We start from the raw sequence: 11,048 nt of genomic DNA, 5'->3' as shown, positions 1-11,048 counted from the left end.
ATGTATAGGAGGAAGAAGTTGTGGTCAGCCGCGTATCTAGCGAATGGATATTTCCTCGGAATGAAAAGCAACCAGAGGAGCGAGAGTTTGAACTCCACCCTACACACCCACCTTGACTTTGGAATGACAATGGTGGATATGGTTGTGCACTACGAGAATAACAGTAGCCGTGTCCGGGAGGAAGAGGCCCGCCAGGACACCATAGACTCTCGCGACGTAACCGGTTGCGCTACTGTGTACAAGGATATAGAGATGTCTTGCTGCCCGTAAATTCACTGCTACAAACTTCTACCTCGTTCAAGGGGAGCTGAAAAAGATTGGGGGCCTAGAGATTGTAGATCAACTTGGATGTGCTGGTGGGTTAACAACCTTCGTTGTGTCATGGATGAATAACCGTAAGTATTTGTTTTCGGTGAGTACGGACTCGAAAGCAAAGAGGAAACAATAACAGTGCAGCTGCCGAAGGATGTATCGGAAAGGGCTACCTTGCAAGCACATCTTGTTTGTTTTGCATTTTGTGGGGTGCTCTGAAATTCCGAACTGTTGTGTTCTCCGAAGGTTCTCGAAGGATGCAAGGTATGGTTTGCCCTCGAGACGCGAGAGTGATTTGTACGGATGGGGATGGGAAGGGGTAGCTGAGCGGAGAAAGCATAGCGAGCTTACCCTAATTGGAGCAAAAGCTTTTGATGCAACATTGCATGACCCAAAATCTTTCAGCGATCTTATGAAATGTATGAAAGACATAATATACAGGAGAAAAGGTGACCAGACCAGTCATTCAACGGCTTACCATGAGGACGCACAAAACAGAGGAGATGCACCAGTAGTGGGTGATCCTGATCCAGCTGAGACCAAAGGAGCACCTAAATTACAAAACAAGAAGTACTATAAGGACAAGGATACGAATCAACAGACGTCAAAACATGGCAGGATACTATCACACGACGAGCGGAAGAAGGAGAGGTTGTGCACTGCTTGCAATCAACCAGGTCATAACAGAAACAACAAGATGAAGTGCAGGCTACATAAGGAGTGAGTATCTAGTTCAGCCCTACTTAAATAGCTTGCACTAATCTTCTACTATTTTATGTGCCACTGACTTGTGTGTTATTTCCTGCAATGCAGATATGAGGGACCATCGGAAGTATGAGGAACCACCGGAAGTTCTGACAAGCATATGATGATTAATTGCTTGTCTACATTATGAACTACACTACTTGTTGCACTTGTCAAAGGGCGAATTTTGGTACTTACAACACAACAAGGAGAATTTTGTTCACAAATAACATAGAGAACAACTTATGTTTTGCACACGTTGCGAATATGATTACAGACTGCACAAATCACTGAATGATACTTACAACACAACATGGAGAATTTGTTCACAAATAACATAGAGCACAACTATGTCTTGGACACATCGCGAATATAATTACAGATTGCACAAACACATTAGTACTTGCCCCCTTGAGGCTTATCACTCCAAGGCTTGCTTCTTACGCTTGGTCATGGATGAAGATTCATCCTGATTTTTGTATCTGGGGCAGATGTGGTCTGATCTCTGGAGGTGAGCTTGTCCCTCGTTGACCGTGTAGATCTTGTTGTATATCTCATAGCTGAGATAGCCATCAATAGCTGCGTACTCGAGGTTCATCCAGGATAGTGGCTTGCATTCCCAGAAATCATGCCCTTCCTTCCTTCGCCGGTTGTACTTGAACTCCTTCTTCATGTTGGCAAACTTAGGATCAATGAGCTTTGCTGCAAGATCAGCCATTCTAGCCTGCGGTTGACCTTTAATCTTGAAAATGTCCTGGATGTCGATGTGTCTCTCTTCTGGAACATGAAGACCAGCCGCACGAAGAACTTTTGTGTCATTTCTTTTATCAACACTTGTAAAAGTGTATTGCTTGTGCTTGAGAAAAGTCAGTAGGCGCGGACGTTGATCCTTGCACCTTTGTCAAGAGCAGCACAAATAAATTCAATAAGTACCGTAATGAACACCGCAGCGCAACCATGGAAAATGTAGGGACGCTTTAAATATTCATGGAGATATATAATGATGAAAAACGTGCTCCCTCATGGCGATTTGCATTACCGCCAACTTGTGTCCGCTAGAGTCATACTCGAGATCCAGACCAACGAACTTGAACTTGTCCTCGTCCTCGTCGAGCCAACCCTCGTACATACAAAGAATTCTATCAACAGTCGCCGCCTCATTGGTGTAGACGATGTCGATATATGTGCTCCCGTGCGCAAGGATGCGGTAATTCTCCGTCGTGGACTTCTCATCTCCGGCCACGACGGAGGAAGAGGCAGATGCCATGGACATCGTGTGAGGAAGGGAGCACTGGGATGTGGTAGACGAACGGCCGGGGTTGGGACAGAATGGTGGAACCGCCACAGTATCGGGTGGGTATAGGGGCGGGAGGCGAACATGCAGTTAGAGGTCTGGCGGCCCATTGGCCCGTTACATGTCTGACGGCCTAACTGAAAAGGTTTTTAGTTTTGATTTGAATAAATCTGCAGCACATCTGGTTAAATTCAAAAAATTCAAAAAAGTTTTAACCAACGGATTATGTTCACAAAAAAGTGTGACATATTGGGTAAAAAAGTGGATTTTTTTTCGAAGGTCGAAAAATCGACTAGCTTAGAAAAACTGGTTTGATGTAACCCAAACGGTTCCGTTTCTAAAAATGTGGATTTTTCGACCTTCGAGAAATGCTCCAGAAATTTTCGCACACACTCTGATATCCATCCTAAGACGAAGTGTTAAGTTTTTTTCATTTTTTGAATTTCCGTGAAAATAAACTATTAAATTTCAGTTAAATTCGAGTTGGGAAAAAAACAGAAGAAAACTAGAGAACCCTACTGGATGGGCCATGAGTATTCCTTCCCCGCGTCCATGCTCCACGTTAATGGGCTTAGTTCAAACCGCGTTACATGTCTGACGGCCTAACTGAAAAGTTTTTTAGTTTTGATTTGAATAAATCAGCACCACATCTGGTTAAATTCAAAAAAAGTTTTAACCAACGGATTATGTTCACAAAAACGTGTGACATATTGGGTAAAAAAAGTGGATTTTTTTTCAAAGGTCGAAAAATCGACTAGCTTAGAAAAAGTGGTTTGATGTAACCCAAACGGTTCCATTTCTAAGAATGTGGATTTTTCGACCTTCGAGAAACGCTCCAGAAATTTTTGCACACACTCTCGTATCCATTCTAAGACGAAGTGTGAAGGTTTTTTCATTTTTTGAATTTCTGTAAAAATAAACTACTAAATTTCAGTTAAATTCGAATTGACAGAAGAAACTAGAGAACCCTGCTGGATGGGCCATGAGTGTTCCCTCCCCACGGCCATGCTCCATGTTAATGGGCTTAGTATCATCAGCACATATGCATTTAGGGTTGAAACAGAATTAACCAACGTATTATGTCCTAAAAAACGTGTGACACTAAAAATAGTCTGAATTATAAAAAATAGTTTTGACTACAAAACGCACGAAAGTTTTTGCTGACATAAAAATAGTACAACCCAATACAATGATGAATTACAATTTCTCCTTTCATTCTATGAGGATTCATCCATATGCATATCTTATAACGTAATATCTTCAATCTCAAGCCTGATGCACAAATCCCTGAACTCAATCTTCAAACATACTAATGAACCTATCACAAGATGAGCTGCTACACAGAACGCATTCCATCCATCTACAAACTCAATATGCTGCCCCTTGTAGATTGTATAAGCTCCAACCATTTGTCCATCAATAGATCTGCTATAAAAAATAGCAGCACCTTCTCTCGGCCTATAGTATCCACGAGCAACATCAAAGGGAATGAGCTACAAAAAAGTAAAATATAAACAAACTAAACGTTATAACTGTTAGTACGTTATGAATGAAACTTAAAAATAGTGATCCAATAATAAAAACAAGTGAAAAAGTTACTAACCAAACGAGTAAGCGAAGATTCATTCAACCTCGTCACAAAGAACTGAGGTACTTCGAAGAAATCAAGGAATTCGCTTTCCTCCACTTTATTTAGCTATTTGAATATAGCCCATGTAACTGCATTCATCTCTGCGGAGTTAATATCTAGCAAATTTGAGAAAATGGTTTTCTCAAAAGTAACTCTGCAGCACTCCAAAACCTCCCAACAATCTGAACAAACAAAAAAATAAAACAGAATGAACAATGAGAAATATGTGAAAACAATATCACGATAATAATTAAGAAACAAAGAAACATGCCTGGTAACTGAACCCATGGTTTTTCCTCACGGTCAGCATTGAATACAACAACTTCAAACTTGGAAGCAGTTTCATCATATGTAAACTCCACAATGTTATTTTCATCTATAACGTAAGCGTCTACAAAAGAACTCCAGAATGGTCCACAAAGGTAAGTTCTTGCTTCAGTCTTCTCCACATGGAAATGATAAACAGAACCATGATTGCATTCAGCAACAACCCACTTATCTACTAAACTATGTAGCATCTCCCTAGCATGGCAAGGCACGGCCTAAAGAGTTGAAAACAAAAAACAATTTATTTAGAAAACATCCAAGAAACAAATGCAAGTATTACTAACTGCGGAAAAAATGTATATCTACCTTGTACTATGCAAAACATACATACAATTAGTTCTTCAAACAAATGCACCATCGAGCCGGCAGAGTTGCAGCTACGGGAGGTCAGCTGCAACTTTCGTCGATGGCGTGTCGAGGTATTGTTCGACGGCCAGGGCAAGATGTACCTGCACACCGGGTGGGACAAGTTCGCCCGCTACCTCGATCTCGAGCCCGGCTGTCAGCTTATCTTCTACTACGACGGGGATGGCGACATGGTCGTCAAGGTGTTCGACGGCACATCCTGCCGGAGACACTACCACATCAGCGAGTCAAGCTCGAGCACCGACAATTAGATATTTTCGAGTGTTCTTTCTTTGCAGCGAAAATGGCCACCGGCCAATAGAACCACTAGTGTACGTTTCCAGCCTCGGGTGCCCGGGAGTGTTCTTTCTTGGCAGCGAACACAGGAAACACCCGAGGACGACACTAGTTAGGTTTCCTCATTTTTCAATGTTCTAATCTTGTTTTAAACTATGTAATGGTTTGTGTAATGTTCGTATCTGTGTTTAAATGAAAAAGAGAAAAAAAATTAGGTAAAAGTTATTGGTTTCCAAAAATTGTGAAGTTTTTTATTTATTTCAATTTTTGTGATAGTAAACCTATAAATTTCTGTTAAATTCAGGCGAAAAAAGTTGACAGATAAAGCCATGGTCCATGAGTTCCCTCCCCGCGTCCAATATCCACAATATCGCACGTTATTCGGCCTAGTACAAATTGGCCTATTACCATTCCGGAGTGTTCCCCGCGTGCATTGGCCCGTTACATGTCTGACAGCCTAGTTTTTTAATTTTTATTTAAATCTGCAGCACATCCGGTTAAATTCAAAAAATTCAAAAAAGTTTTAACCAACGGATTATGTTCACAAAAACGTGTGACATATTGGGTAAAAAAAACTGGATTTTTTTTCGAAGCTCGAAAAATCGACTAGCTTAGAAAAACTGGTTGATGTAACCCAAACGGTTCCGTTTCTAAATATGTAGATTTTTCGACCTTCGAGAAACGCTCCAGAAATTTTTTCACACACTCTGATATCCATCCTAAGACGAAGTGTTAAGTTTTTTTTTCATTTTTTGAATTTCTGTGAAAATAAACTATTAAATTTCAGTTAAATTCGAGTTGGGAAAAAAACAGAAGAAAACTAGAGAACCCTGCTGGATGGGCCATAAGTATTCCTTCCCCGCGTCCATGCTCCACGTTAATGGGCTTAGTTCAAACCGCGTTACATGTCTGACGGTCTAACTAAAAAGTTTTTTAGTTTTGATTTGAATAAATCAGCACCACATCTGGTTAAATTCAAAAAATTCAAAAAAAGATTTAACCAACGGATTATGTTCACAAAAACGTGTGACATATTGGGTAAAAAAAACTGGATTTTTTTTCAAAGGTCGAAAATTCGACTAGCTTAGAAAAAGTGGTTTGATGTAACCCAAACGGTTCCATTTCTAAGAATGTGGATTTTTCGACCTTCGAGAAACGCTCCAGAAATTTTTGCACACACTCTCGTATCCATTCTCGTAAAAATAAACTACTAAATTTCAGTTAAATTCGAATTGGAAAAAAAGACAGAAGAAACTAGAGAACCCTGCTGGATGGGCCATGAGTGTTCCCTCCCCACGGTCATGCTCCACGTTAATGGGCTTAGTACAAACCGGCCTATTACCTGTCCGGAATGTTATCCAACTATCGCGCCTAGCTCGCGTGCCGGCGTTAATGAGCGCCACCGCTCCATCGCCTCCCTCCGGACTATAAAAAGGGCCGCCTCTCATCGTCCCTTTCACACACAAACCCTAGAGGCTCTCTCCCCAACCCTTGCCGCCACCCTCTCAACAAGAGTTGACGCCATGGCTGGGAGAGGCGGAGGCCGACGTGGTCGTGGCCGTGGCCGCGGGAGAGCTGCACGCTCGCCGTCGCCTGCCACACCGTCGGCTTCATCGCCGGAGATGGACGTGGAGGGGCCCGTGCTGTTCGAGTTCGCCCTCGTACTCAAGGGCGACCCACGCGGTATCCAGAGACTTCCTGACCCCTTCGCCGTCTATGTCGCCGGCGACGATCGCCCGGGTACGCTGCATCTGCGGGAGGCTTCGTTCGGCTTCTACCGGTGGATCGTCGATGTGATATACGACGGGCGCGGCAAGATGTACCTCCACATCGGCTGGGAGAAGTTCGCGCGCCACCACAGAATCGAAGCCAGCTTCATCCTCCTGTTCTCCTACTATGGCGACAGGGACATGAGCGTCAAGGTCTTCGACGAGACGCGCTGCCACCGGGACAACCACGACAACCACGGCGACAACACCGACGAGGAGGACGACTGATGAAGAGTGTTGTTTCTTCGCAGCGAATACGTGCAAGGAAGTTTCTGGGTGTTCGCCTCATCAGTAGAACCAAAAAGGGCACCATCCTCCCGCTGGATTTTCCAGTTTGGGTGACTGGGTGTGCCCGAGTGTTCTTTCTTAGCAGTGAACACAGGAAACCTTCGATGCACGGTCTAGTTAGGTTTAGTTTTTTTTGCAAAATTTTATATTTGTGTCCACCATGGTTCAAAATATGTAATAGTTTGTGGAAACCATGTCCCAATTATGTATTAGTTTGTGGAAATTGAAATAAAAATACCAAAAAAAAGTATTTTAAAGGTTTCGTGTGTTCACATGAAACCTTCGATGCCAAATCAAGTGGATGGATGTGGATGTGGATGTGGATGGGGTTGCCAGGGTGAGTCCAACTGAGTGCATGGTTATTTCATGTGAGAAACCTAGGAGACTTAACACGGAATGGTGCATGGTCTATTTAGTCAACGTCGAAATAATCACAAGTACACAAAGATGTGACTATTTTTTGCCTCAAACTCATATGTGACTATTTTTTACTCCTTTCTTACCTGTACCTTCTATGGTAATCAAACTTGCTGATTTTAGCTAACATCTCTACGTGGCAATGACTTTGTTATCGAGTGATCGAACAAGTTTGGCTACGGAGACTGAGCAGTCTATGTGAAAAACAATCTATGCATGAGAATAACAAATAAAGCATTCATGCATAACAGTTATAACTAGAATTTATCTAGATAAAAGAGTAACAGTTATAACTAGCATTTATCTAAACAAGGCATTCATGCTTAACAGTTACTAGTGGTTGGGCTGCCCCATGGGGCAGCTCCTCGCCGGTCAGGTGCAAGCAAATCACCACACCTTCTATCTCAAATCTTTGCACTTGGCTAATCTCCTTTTCCCAGCTTTTCACTTATTAGCTTCATGTTTCAAGATCTTTTCTTCACGTGCTGATCTTTGTGTCCTCGTATTTGGTAACAATAGATAACAATGTACTCAGGTATCAAGCAACATAGGGTGTATAATTCACGAGTGTATTAAAAACTGAAGACATGAAAGATTGTACATTGTTGCCTAATTGCCTGTATTACCCAGAGTCTTGAGAAAATAAATAGAAAAGGCAGAGGCCTTTGATACTAATTAGAATGCAAGAGTCGTCGCAACAATTTTCTTTGTGTTGAACAACAGAATTCTTTTCTCCTCAATTATCATGGAAAAACAAAAATAAAAGGCTGAGAAGTTGAAACTTTTCTTGACGAAAGGGCTGTCAGCACAGCTTTTCATTGATTATAGATTAGAGGAGATTTACAGGATTTGAAGACAAACCAAACCAAGCTGGGAGCGAAACCGAAAAACTGAAGAAAAAAAAATACAAAGCACCAGAGACTCAGCAGCACCCAGTTGGCCATTATATTCAGTCGTCCATGTGGTCTTCCTAGGTTCAGCATTTTTTAGCATCCGACCACATCGAAAGGTCCCCGCGGAATCTGTCTAGAGCTTTCAGCAACAACAAGCTGCATGATGGAGCTCCAGGCCTTGCAGTGCTGAAAAGAAACCTGATTGGAAGACAGCTGTCACCAATCAAGAAGAAGAGCCCAAGTGGGCAGTTGGCGAGGAGGCAAACAACGGATTCAGGTTCGATTCTGCAGGGTGGGCGAATTGGGTTGCAGGGCCAGCCTTTCTCGAGGCCTTTATTAATGCTAATTAGAATGCAAGAGTAGAACACATGCATAGTTGTCTTAACAATTATCTTTCTATTGAAGAACTATATCCGTTTTCCTCAATTTTACTATCTTGAAAAGACATAGTTTGCTACCTTCAAATGCAGAGATAAGCACACCGTAACATAGATAGAAAATTCCAATCAATAAATCATGTGCTTCTAATTTAGAATTTTAACAGAATATGCACCTACATCTTATTCACTATAATTATCAACCTATAAACCAGACTTTATATATGCACAGACGTATTTACCACTTTTCCTATGCAAAAGAAGATGTAGCAATTTGTTGTGAGCAGAAGGCACAAAAGTATGTAAGACAAACCACAAACTGATTGAAGGCCTAAGCTGTAAGTCCTTGAATGGCAATAAAATGGATGATATCACAAAGAGGGTTAACCACCTGTCTAGCCTGGACCTGGTGCCCTGTTTTCTGAAACAAAAGTTTTCATGCACCCTATCATGACCCATTTTATCACAGATTTCCAACAATACATATTCCGTATTTTGAAAGATATTTCAGAAGTAAACAATTTTTTTACCAAAAGGCTTCAGTGGGCAGTTGACTTAATGCAAATGGCATGTGTTCATACCTATGGTCCAGGAGCAATTACTAACTTTAACATATTTTGAAGCAATTACTAACAATTTACCAATATAGGCATGTGGTCTACTTCATCTGAAAAATATGCAGTGCACTTCTCTTCTAGTTTACATGTTATCTTCATTCCCAATCCTCGCCTATACTCAAGGTAGATCAGAGGCGGCTCACCTCTTCTCGAAGTTGTTGTGCTGCGGCGGCCAGTGCTACTCCCGCCGAATGCCGCCAAGGAGCAGAGCATAGCCATCTCACTATGTACCAGAGGATGTAGACTGCACTATAAAACATGGAAGATCAATAAACATGGAAACAGTTTGCGAAAGAACAATAGAAAGATCAATGTTGACATGCAACATACCTTTCCTCTTGCTGTATATCTAGCTCCAGGAAGATACTGAGGTATTTGCACCATTTAACCATAACCAGTTTCTCCCACTATGACAATAACCTACAAGAAGCACATACCGTAAAACTCAACACGACATTAGATGTACATAATTACACCATACACAGATACTTATAAAGAGGGTAGGTACATTAGATGTACATAATTACACCATACACACATACTTATAAAGAGGGTAGGTATTTATATTATCAATATAGTTTAAATTTGGGGAAGAATGAAAGGGCTCTGGGAAAACATAAATAGTTGCTTCCTGAATCCTGACAGTACCATCACAGAAGGTTTGCAAAACTGATATTCATCTACAGCCTTGAGAGGTCCATCTCTGTATTTATATACTGGACATCCTAGTTCAACAGGGAAGCTAGCCAAATGAAAGACAAAAAGACTGTTACGGACTACAGTTACAATCCAACTATTATTGAGACCATGAGAAGGTATATGTGTTTCAAACAAATAAGTTCAAAATCTGAGGATAAGCATGAGAGTATGAACACCACAACATGCCGGCATTATCAGCATATGGCAACTATGACAATAAGCATGGAACGGAACATAGTTCTACTGCCACTAGTCCCGGATATAGTATTCTTTTACCTTGACATGCAACTTTCTTCAACATATTCGCAAGCTTCACACATAGCAATATGGTAGAATACATATGTCAAAAATAAATAATCTAAGACATTATAAGCTCACCCTGTAGCGACAAATAATAGAGGTCACCCTGTAGCCACATATAATAGAGGTCAGATGGATTTATTTTTCACAAGATCATTGGTTCTCTGGTAAAAGGAAAAAAAGAACATCATGTCTATGAAGTGAACAACAGTGGGGAAATCTATAGGCAAGAATAATCTGACATTAAAGTTCCATCCATTATACCTTGACCAACTCTGACCCTGTCTTGGAGCTCGACCAACCTCCACAAGAACCTACAAACAAATGGAACCAAACAAAAATTATCTGAGTGAAGGAACGAATAAATTTAAAATGGCTAGCCCTGCCAGGTATGTCAACACATTAATAAGGAGATTTGCTGCTCCTAGCACTTCCATAGAACACATGTCTACAAAAAAACAAGTGCGATAAAACAATTAACATGACTGAGTACAGAGGGCTCACAGATGAAACCCGAAGAGCAATGGTTAGGGCTTACGTGTTCAATGTGGACTATCACTCATAAGCCGATAGGTCCCCCTCCTTCTCTTACGCCACAAATATGGCGCCGCATCATCCCTGCCAGGCACCCTCCTGAACCCGCCGCCTTCCATCCTCGCATGACCGATGCATTGGGCTTTACCATCAATCATTGCAATAGAAATAAGAAAATGACAGCATTCCATTAGAAAAAGGGGAA

The 11,048-nt window shown here is 41.5% G+C and overlaps 1 long non-coding RNA gene across 1 annotated transcript; it reads right to left on the bottom strand.

The window, feature by feature from the left end:
• Positions 1-9,422: 9,422 nt before the first annotated feature.
• Positions 9,423-10,696, bottom strand: LOC124650187. Its single transcript, XR_006986903.1, has 4 exons — positions 10,574-10,696; positions 10,388-10,473; positions 9,641-9,730; positions 9,423-9,559 (listed from the first exon to the last, which is right to left on the bottom strand). It is a non-coding gene; the product is annotated as an uncharacterized LOC124650187 (long non-coding RNA).
• Between the last annotated feature and the right edge of the window lie 352 nt (positions 10,697-11,048).

The sequence above is a fragment of the Lolium rigidum genome, chromosome 4 (genome assembly GCF_022539505.1).
Source record: "Lolium rigidum isolate FL_2022 chromosome 4, APGP_CSIRO_Lrig_0.1, whole genome shotgun sequence".
NCBI classification, from domain to species: Eukaryota; Viridiplantae; Streptophyta; class Magnoliopsida; order Poales; family Poaceae; genus Lolium; species Lolium rigidum.
This window is presented reverse-complemented; position numbering and strand designations above follow the sequence as displayed.